At 34.3% G+C, this 11041-nt stretch overlaps 1 pseudogene; it reads left to right on the top strand.

The window, feature by feature from the left end:
* The window catches only part of LOC133179848 (uncharacterized), a 33411-nt pseudogene extending 26126 nt beyond the window's left edge, over positions 1-7285 (top strand).
* Positions 7286-11041: the final 3756 nt, after the last annotated feature.

The following is an 11041-nucleotide window of genomic DNA, read 5'->3' as shown; positions in this document are numbered from 1 at the left end:
AACGTTACTCCTCCTACAATTTTGGTCCGATTTCAATATAACTTGGCACACAAGTACACTACACTAAGATACATAATTTAGTGCATCGTTTTTTGATTTCGATGGACGGTGTTGCCATGGTTACTAAAAATAGAAATTTCTGTGAAATTCCTTCAAAACGCTACTCCTCCTACAGTTTTGGTCCGATTTCAATATAACTTGGCACACAAGTAGACTACACTAAGATACATAATTTAGTGCATCGGTTTTTAATTTCGATGGACGGTGTTGCCATGGTTACTAAAAATAGAAATTTTTGTGAAATTCCCATAAAACATTACTCCTCCTACAATTTTGGTCTGATTTCAATCTAATTGGGCACACAGATAGAATACACTATGATACATAATATGTATTTCTGTTTTTTTATTTCGGTGAATGGTGTTGTCATGGTTACTAAAAATAGAAATTTCCGTGAAATACTTTCAAAATGCTAACCCCCCTTACAGTTTTCATTTGATTTCAATATAACTTGGCACAGAAGTAGACTACATTAAGATACATAATTCTATTTATTGTTGCATGTTGCAAAGTTTCAAATCCAAGTGCTACTTTTCTTTTGTTATACGTACAGACCAGTAGAGCTACAGTCTCATCAGAGACTTCTGGTTTTTCAATTACTACAGAAAATATGATAGAACTAGTTCTGAGAGTTATACATAGTACTGCGGATATCCTGTTAATTTATTATCTTTGTAGCGAATTAAATTGATAGTGTGGTTAAAGGAAATATTTATCTGAAATGTACTGCAGTACAGAATTTTCTCTACTATAATATGTAAAGTCTATAGTTATGGAGAAAAAAAATTCTTTCTTCACCGAACTTTATATGTTTGCCATTTAATATGATTAATACCCCCCCCCCTTTTCCCCCTAGATTGGTTACTTAGTCAGTGCAGTATTTCCAGAATATTTTAATTAACATTTTTTTAAGGTCTTTTTTAGAACAAAAATTTCAGTCTCAAAGCAAACATGCATCTAAAAAGTCACAAAACAATAGTAGTTCAAAATGTACACGTGTCGGCGTTGGTATTTGAAATTGGCTGAGAGTATGTTTCAAATTCAAGTGTTAATGCCCAATGTATTTTCTTCATTTATTATTCAAATGTTTGGATCAAATCTAGAAATAATAAAAATAGATGTTATAACTTGTTGGAAATACTCGCACTTCGTCTTCGATGTGACGAAACATTCGCACTTCGTCTTCGATGTGACGAAACATTCACACCTGCACAGTGTCGAATGACTTTGATTGACAGGACAAGCACGTGGACTTCGTGTGAACTTGAAGCAGGAAAATAAAAACGAGTGTGACTAATGGATATGATTTGTTGATAAAAAAAGAAAAGTTACTTTCACTGTCTGATATATTTAGAAAAAAAAATCAGAGTTTTTGTTTGATATAGTACAAACATTTAGCGAAGCCTGAAAGGAGGAGGGGGGGCTAAAACGGAATATTTCTCTCTCTCTCTCATTTGTCTGTTTAATAAAAACTATAACAGCATATTACTTAAATATCAAGTTCTGAAAATTGAATTTATAACAAATAATATGAATATGTATCTTTGTATTATCTTGTCCGAGTATAACCACGGCCATCTACATATACATGTAGAAGTCAGCTCAATAAATCATCATGAAAAATAAAAATGACACATAATATATTATTGTATTAAAAATTTAAAATACGAGCGTATAAATGCAAAACGTCCACTGACCTTTGTAATTAATTTTTTTCATTACTTTACACGAAATCAGAGATATATGAATGGATGTTACAACCGCTTTAATTCATTCTATAAGTCAGAAGTTTTCTCTGATCTGTTCATACTTCAGCGTTCGGCAACAATTGCAATGTTTTAATGCGATAAAAATCGTGTGATTAAAAACTTAATGTGCATGCATCGTCTTTCTCAGGACAATTTTGGAGAATTTATTTTATTGACTTATTTATTCGTTCATTTATTGGTTTACTTATTTATTATTTATTTTATTATTATTATTTTTTTTTGGCACCTGACCTTATAAAACAATAAAATAGTTTCAATGCAAGGAAAAGATCAGAGGCATTCCGAATATATCGTTCATCTTGCGTTCACCATTCGTTCACCGTTCACTTTGCGTTCGCGTTCTGCGTTCGCTCACCGTTCAGCGTTCACACATCGTTCACCAAGTTGCGTTCAGCGTTCACACATCGTTCACTCACCGTTCGCTCTGCGTTCGTTCAGCGTTCGTTCAGCGTTCGCTCACCGTTCAAGTGGGAAAGTAGAACGTTTCAGGGACTGTACTCCCAAGGGACAAATGGATTTACACTATCTGCTGTGTAATGTAAAAGTTGTTTTTAATCCTTGGTGATTTTTTTTGTTTTAATGAATAGTTTTAAGCTGCAGATTCACATTTTTGTACAGATGTTCTAGATTCTATATCTCAAACCTTAGAAATAAACCCAAAATGACTAAGTCAATAAAAATGAAAAAAAAAAACTGTAAAATGCAAAAAAATTATCAAATAATGTTGAAAATACCAGGTGCACATCTTCATAAGGTAAATAATGAGTGTACAAATTTTCATACAATTCTATGAAATAGACTTCGAGAAAAGGTCAGGACAAAACCACATAATAAAAATAATTAAAAAAAACACCTGTAAAATGCAGAAAAATTATTCCATCGTGATGAAAATATCAGGTGCACACCATCATATGGTGAATAATAAGTGTACAAATTTTTAGACAAATCTATGCAATAGTTTCCGAGAAACGCTCTGGACGAAATCTTGTTTACAGACAGACGGATATGGTGATTCCAATATACCCCCCTAAACTTCGTTTGCGGGGGGTGGGGGGGGGGGTTTATAAAATGTTGAGCTATAACACCCAGGAAATTAAAATTCAACAGAAACAATGGTGAAGTTTGATGATCCAAACCTTTGAGCTATTTTTCAAAGTTCCATGAAACACCAGTCAATTGCTTTTTCAACAATTTCTTAATATTTTACTTTTAAAACAGGTCAAATAATCCTTCGAACACAGTTTCCACTAATTCAGTCTTGGGTAGTTACAATCCATAAAGCTCAAGGAATGACTCTGTAACGTGTTGTATTAGACAATGGGAAAAATATTCCAAGGAATGGCGTGTGATGGTTTATCACGTGTTAAAAAACTGTCTGGATTAGCCCCGCTGGACTTCTCTCCTTCCTCAATAACAGCACCAACTGAAGCTTTAACTGAGATGAAAAGACTTCAAAACTTACAAATTCAAGAAAGTCCAAGTGGCATGAAAATTTCTTCTTTTTTTTTCTTGGATCATGAAATCATTAAAAAACAATCATTTTTGGAGTTTTAATTGATGCTATTGTTTTTATTATGCATGTACTATACTATATTCTTATGTTTATTCTTTCTAAATTTTAATAAAACTTCGTATCATGTTGATATTAATTTCTGTTTCAAATTCCCTCTCTACAGCTTGAGTAACTCTGACGTTTTGTCATTACATACTTGTTCATTTTAATTTAAATAATTTTGTCATAAAATGATTGGACGGCAGGCACTGCCTATAAAAGTCCTCTCAATTATACAGGGTCAAATCATACATGTACTAAAAAACATTTACTAGAAAAAGACGTTAATGGTTCTCTAACAAAAATGCTTTTTGATAAACGTGATGACTTACTTTTCAATCGTCAGCTTCCCTTACTTATGCATCTCATTTAGGGGATGTTCAGATAAGTCAGGACATGGTTTTAGCACAGAGGATAGAACATCTTTACAGCAGACGGTAGATACATTGAAAAGACAGGTTAATTCCTTGAGTTAGGAGCAGAGATGAGAAAACAAAAAGATTGCAATGAATTGTGAGAATAAGAGCAGAAGTTTAATAGAAACATCGCCGAAATTTACGAACTTCTTAATAGTAGAACAACATTTCAAACTGTTAAGAAAGGTATTCCTCTCGCTCTCTCTTTCTCCGTGTGTATTATTTTTATGTAATGGATTGCAAAAATGATTTTTGAACCCCTAATGGCTCTTACTGGATTCTGCCACGTGGAGATGACGGATGGTTAAAATGAAAATTGATCCAATGTAAAACATTAAAAAGAGTATTTGTATAAGTTTATTTGAAGTTCATCAAGTACAGTTTTAAATGTTTGCTTCATTTCTCTGTTGCAATTTCTGTTGTTTTTTTTTAATTTGCCCACTGAAAATTAATTTTGACAGGGAGATGTTAGCCTCCAATCACCATGTCACAGGAATCCTAGCCCAGGGACAGTGAAAATCGTATGTCTTCACATGGACAGACAAATTCTGCTGTGATTCCAATATCACAATGAATTGCTTGCTGAGAGTCTTTGATGACATTACACAGGTATGCATCTAGAAACTATAAACCATTTGCACTTAATCACATCTTTAATTCTTTAATAATATCTACTTATGGTACCTACACATTCAATTTCATAATACAATTTATTCAGTATGATAGTTTTATAATATATGTGCTTTGTAATTTGCCTGCCATTCCCTACTGTAATCAATTTTACAACAGGGTTTTTGTTTATTATATCAGTCAAATTAAGATTTTAAATAAATATACGGTTGCCTCCGACACTCTACCTTCAGGCAGACAATTCAGCAAAGGACAACATCAGGCACCGAGAAAAATACATTATTATTCATTCATCACAGCAAACATCAACAGGAACATTTGAAGAAATACAGTGAACTGGTTTTAATAGATGCGACGTATAAAACCACAAAATACGCTTTACCATTATTTCTACTTGTTGTGCGCACAAATGTCTCCTATGTATCTCATCACAGAATTGATAGTAGAGACAGAAAGAACAGAAATATTTTAGAGGCACTGCAGATAATTAAATCTTGGAACAAGTCCTGGGATCCAAAGAATGCCATGCTTGATTATTCTCACCGAGAATATCGAGCCAAACATGAGCTATTCCCTGATGTAGCTAAATATCTATGCACTTTTAATGTGGCAGGCCCGTAGGAAGCAATTTTGTTGTTTTTTTTCGGGGGGGGGGGGCACTATCAACTACCAAAATTCCTTGACAAGAATAAAAAAAAGCAACAAAAGACATTTAAAAAAATGATCAGACGTTTTTAATGAGGGCGCACAAGCATATAGTAGCTATGTTTTCTATAGTATTCTATGTATCGGCACGCCCCCCCCCCCCCGGTTCCTACGGCCATGTGTGGAACAAGCTTGGATCCGATGGTAAAACAGAGCAAGATTATATGATACTTGACTGTAAAACATACTTCAAGGTTATTTATTACTTTTATTAAACATCTTGAATTTAAATGATGACAGTGTTGAAAATTGAAAACAATTTAAATTATTATTTCAGAAGAGAACAATCTCAATGAATCTGAGAAAGAAAATCTTCTTGCGAGATATCAGTAGATCTTTATCAGAAAGCTCTAAGAGATCCTCTTATCAATCTCTCTGTCTACTGAAAATCCTAAAGTAAAAACTTACCTGGACACATGATGGTTTAACATACAGGGGTAACTTAAACATTCATTTTTCTGTCAGTTTGTTAATTGTGAAAAGTTCATAGGATTTAATATATATATATATATATATATATATATATATATATACATTTGATAATTTTTCTGACATTGCACAAAATCATTTTAATTTTACCGATATTCAATTATTACACCCCTAAAATGAATTTGAAGTTGTAAAGGAATTATTTAGTGTTGTTCTTACTTGTGTTATAGTTCCACCTATAGTGTTTCAATAGGAAAACCATAATATTTACTTTTTCATCTTTTAAATTTGGGCAGAGATTAAGCAGGGCTATTTGAAAATGATGAGTTTAATGTTGGAGTGACATCAAACAAAGGTGTCGAGGCTCCAAAGAATTCATTAAAATACTTTTATGCAAGGCTGACCTCCTCTGGAATTCGTACCTCCTTGATATAGATAATGATGATTTCGCCCTAACCTCGTCTGAACATATTTGCAACTAGATTTAGTTGTAAAGGAGACCATTACTGGTGTTCTCCAAGCGTTTCCCGACTCTCTTATGGTGCCCCTTTCCCTATAAGCTTCATTTGTTAGGCAAACTATATGTATATAGGATTTATACTTGTTCGAAGTATTTAGGGAGTATTTATAATAATGCACAAATAGTAAAATGAGCAAGAGCTACTCTGAGTTCAGTGCTAGTGCAACCACATAATTTCAATATTTTCAACATTCACCAACTCCGTCTATAAGCTTTCCTTATATCAAATGTCATTGCGCACGTAAACGTACATGCATGCTCATGGTGACCTTGTAATCATGTGTACTATTTTAATATATTTTTAGATTCTGAGTATTGAAGCATTTCATCAAAAAATATAAAAGTATGGTGTATCACAACATATACTGGTCGTGTCTCGTTTTGTTATAAATGATATTTTCTACATGTAAACAAAACCAAGGCACTAGCCTTGTTTACATTATGAAAGATTTTTCTGTTCAATTCTCCTTTCTAAATCAAAAAATGATGTTCAAATTTTAGCTGATCATTAGAATTACCTTAGTTAGGAGTTGTTAACATTAAAATTGGTAAAAAAAATTCAGTTGAAACTGTGTCCATGCCCCTTTAAAAATTATACATATATTGATCTGTATTTTCTTTCAAGTACAAGCTAAGTATTACACTTAATGTATATAGAGTTCTTTATTAATTTTCAAATTTCAGCACCTCGTTTTTCAGTTGACCATGAATTGGTAAAGTTCATCGAGAAGAGTTCAAGAGATCAGAGAAAATCGGACATGTGGCAGAAGCTACACATTGGTCGTCTAACTAGTTCTTTGCTTGGTGATGTTTTGAAAGCTGGACCCTGTTCAAATTCTTTTCTGTGTGCAGATGATGCATTTTCGGGGTGCTTTCAGTAATGGAAAGGTTTTGGATGGTAATAAGATAGGTCTGTTGGAAATTAAATGCCCCTACTCCATCTAGGGAACCTAAGTTACCAGGAAGGAAGTGGGTGAGATTTTTGCAATGGAATACCCCAAGTTTTGCCTGGTGGAGAGTTAATGGACCACGTCTCAAAAATAGCCATACGTATTACGCACAAGTTCAAGAGGAATTGGCAATAAAGGGATATCCTTGGTGTGACTTTGTAGTTTGGGCTAATGCTGCTCAAAACAATATTTGATTTGACAGAATATGTTTTGATTCAGAGTTTATGTCACCTATGATGCCCAGACTTATTTAATTTTAGACTGAGGATGTGTTTTTTTTACGTGTGCTTCTTGCAGGAAGCTTGGAACTTGAGATGACATGCACTGGCAACATCCTGACAGAAATGAAAATAACTGAAAATAAGGCATGATATCTACAATGCCCTAATCATTGACATCCTGGTTCTCTAATTTCCAGTCCTCAACAGTCAGTTGGGGCCACAAAAGCCAACTACATATCCCAAAGAATGAGACAGTTAGTAAGACTCAAAATTTAATTGAATGTAGTTGTTATGAACAAAGACGTGGAATACTCCGCACTTCACGAGCCAGTCTTAGAACAAATTAGCATTAGTAAGTAGTGAACCGTATTATCAGAATGTACGATAAATATTCGTAGGGCGGTCTTACCTATGTTACCTGGAGTAAAACTCTTATAATTTAAAACAGAATGTTGCAACTTCTAACTAAATTGGTTCGTGGTAGTATACCTTCAGGTTCTACAGTGACTGTGTTAGAATGATGAAAACAACACAGTTGTGCCATGACTTCTGGTATAAAACAGCAAGAATGTCAGACAACTCAGCCCACTGACATTTCGGCCCCATGACATTTCGGTTCAAAGGAGTCGGCCCAAGATGAAAGAAAGGTGGGCCTTACATAAGACACCTCGGGTCAAGCAAAAACGCGTGTTTTACTGGTTAAATATAAGCATACGGTATTTTGTTTGTTTTGATTGTGTAAAACAAGTATTTCTAATTTAAGAAATGTGTATTTATAATGAATAATTAACATATCAAAAAATACAAGCCGATTTTAACACTCATCCCACTAGAAAATGCCAGAATATTTTTCCCCGTTGAGACTACGGTTTCTCTTTTAAATGGAAATGGGCGGAGACATTTAGATTAGATACTATGAAAAGAAGGTTCTTGGTATGGTATTTTTCTTTCAAAGACGAATTATATGTCCAAGATTCACAATCAACTACAAATACAATTTTCTATTTACAAAACTTTTGGCAATGAACACTAAAACAAGATTAATTGCTGAACGATATAAAACTGAGTACGTTTCAACTGAGAGCTAGCTAGCACGTTTACTGGGTGCACTTACCCGTAAGATACAAATCCACGTGGCTTGTAATGATTCTAAACAGGTCATAAAGAGGTTAATCGCATGTAAATGAAGTCAGCGAAGAGATTCAAAATCACAATACTTTTAATTAGTAAACATAGAGCACAAGGTTGTTCAACAAAGATATTTTCACTCAACCTTTACACTTAAAATATACACATTATATTTCAAACTCGACGCTGAACAAACCTGTGCTCGGTGTGTACGAAAGCTTTAAAGTGTGAACCTGTCAGTGATTTCTTTTGATATTCATGAAAATCAAAGGACCCCATTTTCAACACGCAGCTTGGTATCTGCATATATCTATTGTTTGACATTTAAAGATGATGACTCAAATAATAAAGACATTAGTTAACAATAAAATTTAATTTTTAAGGCTTTAAATAAATGTTCGAAATTTGACGAGTAAATGGGGACCACAGATAAGCCTTATTGAGACTTGTTCTTTACTATGAAATGTATATTTACAATTTTGGAACTTGAATTATATATTAATTGAAAAAAGTACATGAATAAACCATCAAGATTTTGTTTTTTTCAAAAAGACCTGGAAGGCTTCCACGAGCACATTGACGTTATTCAAGGAATGAGAAGACAATGCTATAAATTAAACTGCTAATTGATAAACAAACAGAATGCCGCGGGGCATCCTTTGGAGGGTCAAGTGCGTGTTATATTGGTGACAACATGGGGTTACTTACGACCCGACTTAATTGGTAGACAGTTTTTAAAGCCATTTACATCCCTTGAATATTTTCTTATTTATTTCTTAAGAAAAAAAAATTCATTTATAAATTTATTATCGTCGCTTATAACTAGTTCGAGTCCGTTTTTTTTTTCCTTTTATTATTCCAGGCTACTTGTATCAAAGCAAATAACAAGATACATTTTCAATAAATTAGGTTTTAAGAAAATGATTTAACATAATGTCCCATTTTTATTTCTACTCTAAATTCCTTCCCATAAGGAGAGACGCATCCGGGTTGCGTTGCCATGTTCATCAAAGGTCATCACTTCATCCATATTACCAATAGACTTTGTCCTGATCAGCCTCTCCTCCTCAAACAGAGGGTTACTTTCACAAAACGCCGTAAGTTCCTGTCTCTTTGTCTTTCCTTCCTCTCTCTGGTATTCGTCTTAGAAGTCCAGCATCTTTAGGGTCCAAAAACCTTTGGTTATTAACATAAATCTCGACCAGCAGACACCGTTCAGGGTAGCTCAGTTGGTAGAGCGCTCGCTCCGTGATCGGGAGGTCATGAGTTCGAATCGCCAAGTAAAGGTCAAAATTTGAAGCCCTTCACCGGTATATGGTGACGTCTATATCACCGGTATATGGTGACGTCTGTATACGAGTGAAAAATTCTCGAATGGCACGTAAAACAACATACAATCAATCAACCAGCAGACCATCCAACTGGTCTGGTCGATGAGTACTAGCAACGTGTCGTCTTGCCTGTGACTTCATTCGAAAAGATCTCTTGTAGGATTTGCATTTGAAAAGGCTTCTCTTCTCTTTATGTACTTCTATCCAATGGTCTAATAATTGGTAGTATCTGGGAAAAAAAAAAAAAAAAAAAAAAAAAAAAAAACCTTCCTCCTGTGCATTCCGCCACTAGACAGGTCATCCCGGATGACCCTCCTCAAAATCGTTGAGTTCCTCCTGGTATTCATTGTAATTGAATTCAAATTCCATGGTGAACTAAAATTCCAATAATAATGCATAATTTCTAAAAACTTTGCGATATATATATATTTATACCTTTTTCATTTATTATTTAAACAACACACATATATATATTGTCATTTAAAATTTATCCTCTAATTCATCAGATTACTGATTGTAAGTAGAGGCATTAATTGATTGATTGTATATTGTTTTACGTCCCATTCGAGAATTTTTCACTCATATAGAGACGTCACCATATACCGGTGAAGGGCTACAAATTTTGACCTTTACTCGGCACTCAGGGCCATTGAGCAGTGAGGGATCTTTATCGTGCCAACGCCTGCCGTGATACGGGGCCTCGGTTTTTAAGGTCTCATCCGAAAGACCCGCAAATTTCACTCCAAAGTGCCGAGCGCATGGCGAAGGAACAGTTGCTACCTATTTTTTATCGACTTTGGTCTGTCGCGGCCGAGATTCGAACTCACGACCTCCCGATCACGGAGCGAGCGCTCTACCAACTGAGCAACCGTGAACGGTATAGAGGCATTAAACATCTATAAGAAAAAAAAAATTCATTGGCATCATTTATACAAATGAGTTATATTATTGTTAAAATAAATAACAGTGGTGCATGATTGCATGCTCCAAGTATGCATGTTAATGTTATTATTTCAGTATATATACATTAACAGCAATTAACAGATTTATGATTTCACAAAATCTAAATTTTTTTTAAACAGTCATAATTATAAGTCTAAAATGTCTCGTGGTTTCAAGATTTGTCCTGTCCTTCTGATAACTGGCTGGTTTCCTCAATGTCTGGGGTCTATTCAACATATGTTCTCTGGTTTATTCCTTCCCTCTCGGTATCATGATCAACACCTTGATATGACTTTAGGTGATGAACATGTGCATTAAAGACCTCCCCCCTTCTTTAGAAAGTGTGTGACATCATTTATTTTTTCTGTTATATTAAAAGCCACCTGTC

This window comes from Saccostrea echinata, unplaced genomic scaffold (assembly GCF_033153115.1).
Source record: "Saccostrea echinata isolate AGI-Se365-2 ecotype Australia unplaced genomic scaffold, CSIRO_AGI_Sech_v1 ptg000005l, whole genome shotgun sequence".
NCBI classification, from domain to species: Eukaryota; Metazoa; Mollusca; class Bivalvia; order Ostreida; family Ostreidae; genus Saccostrea; species Saccostrea echinata.
The sequence above is the reverse complement of the archived record's forward strand: the minus strand, read 5'-3'. Positions and strand labels throughout refer to the sequence as shown.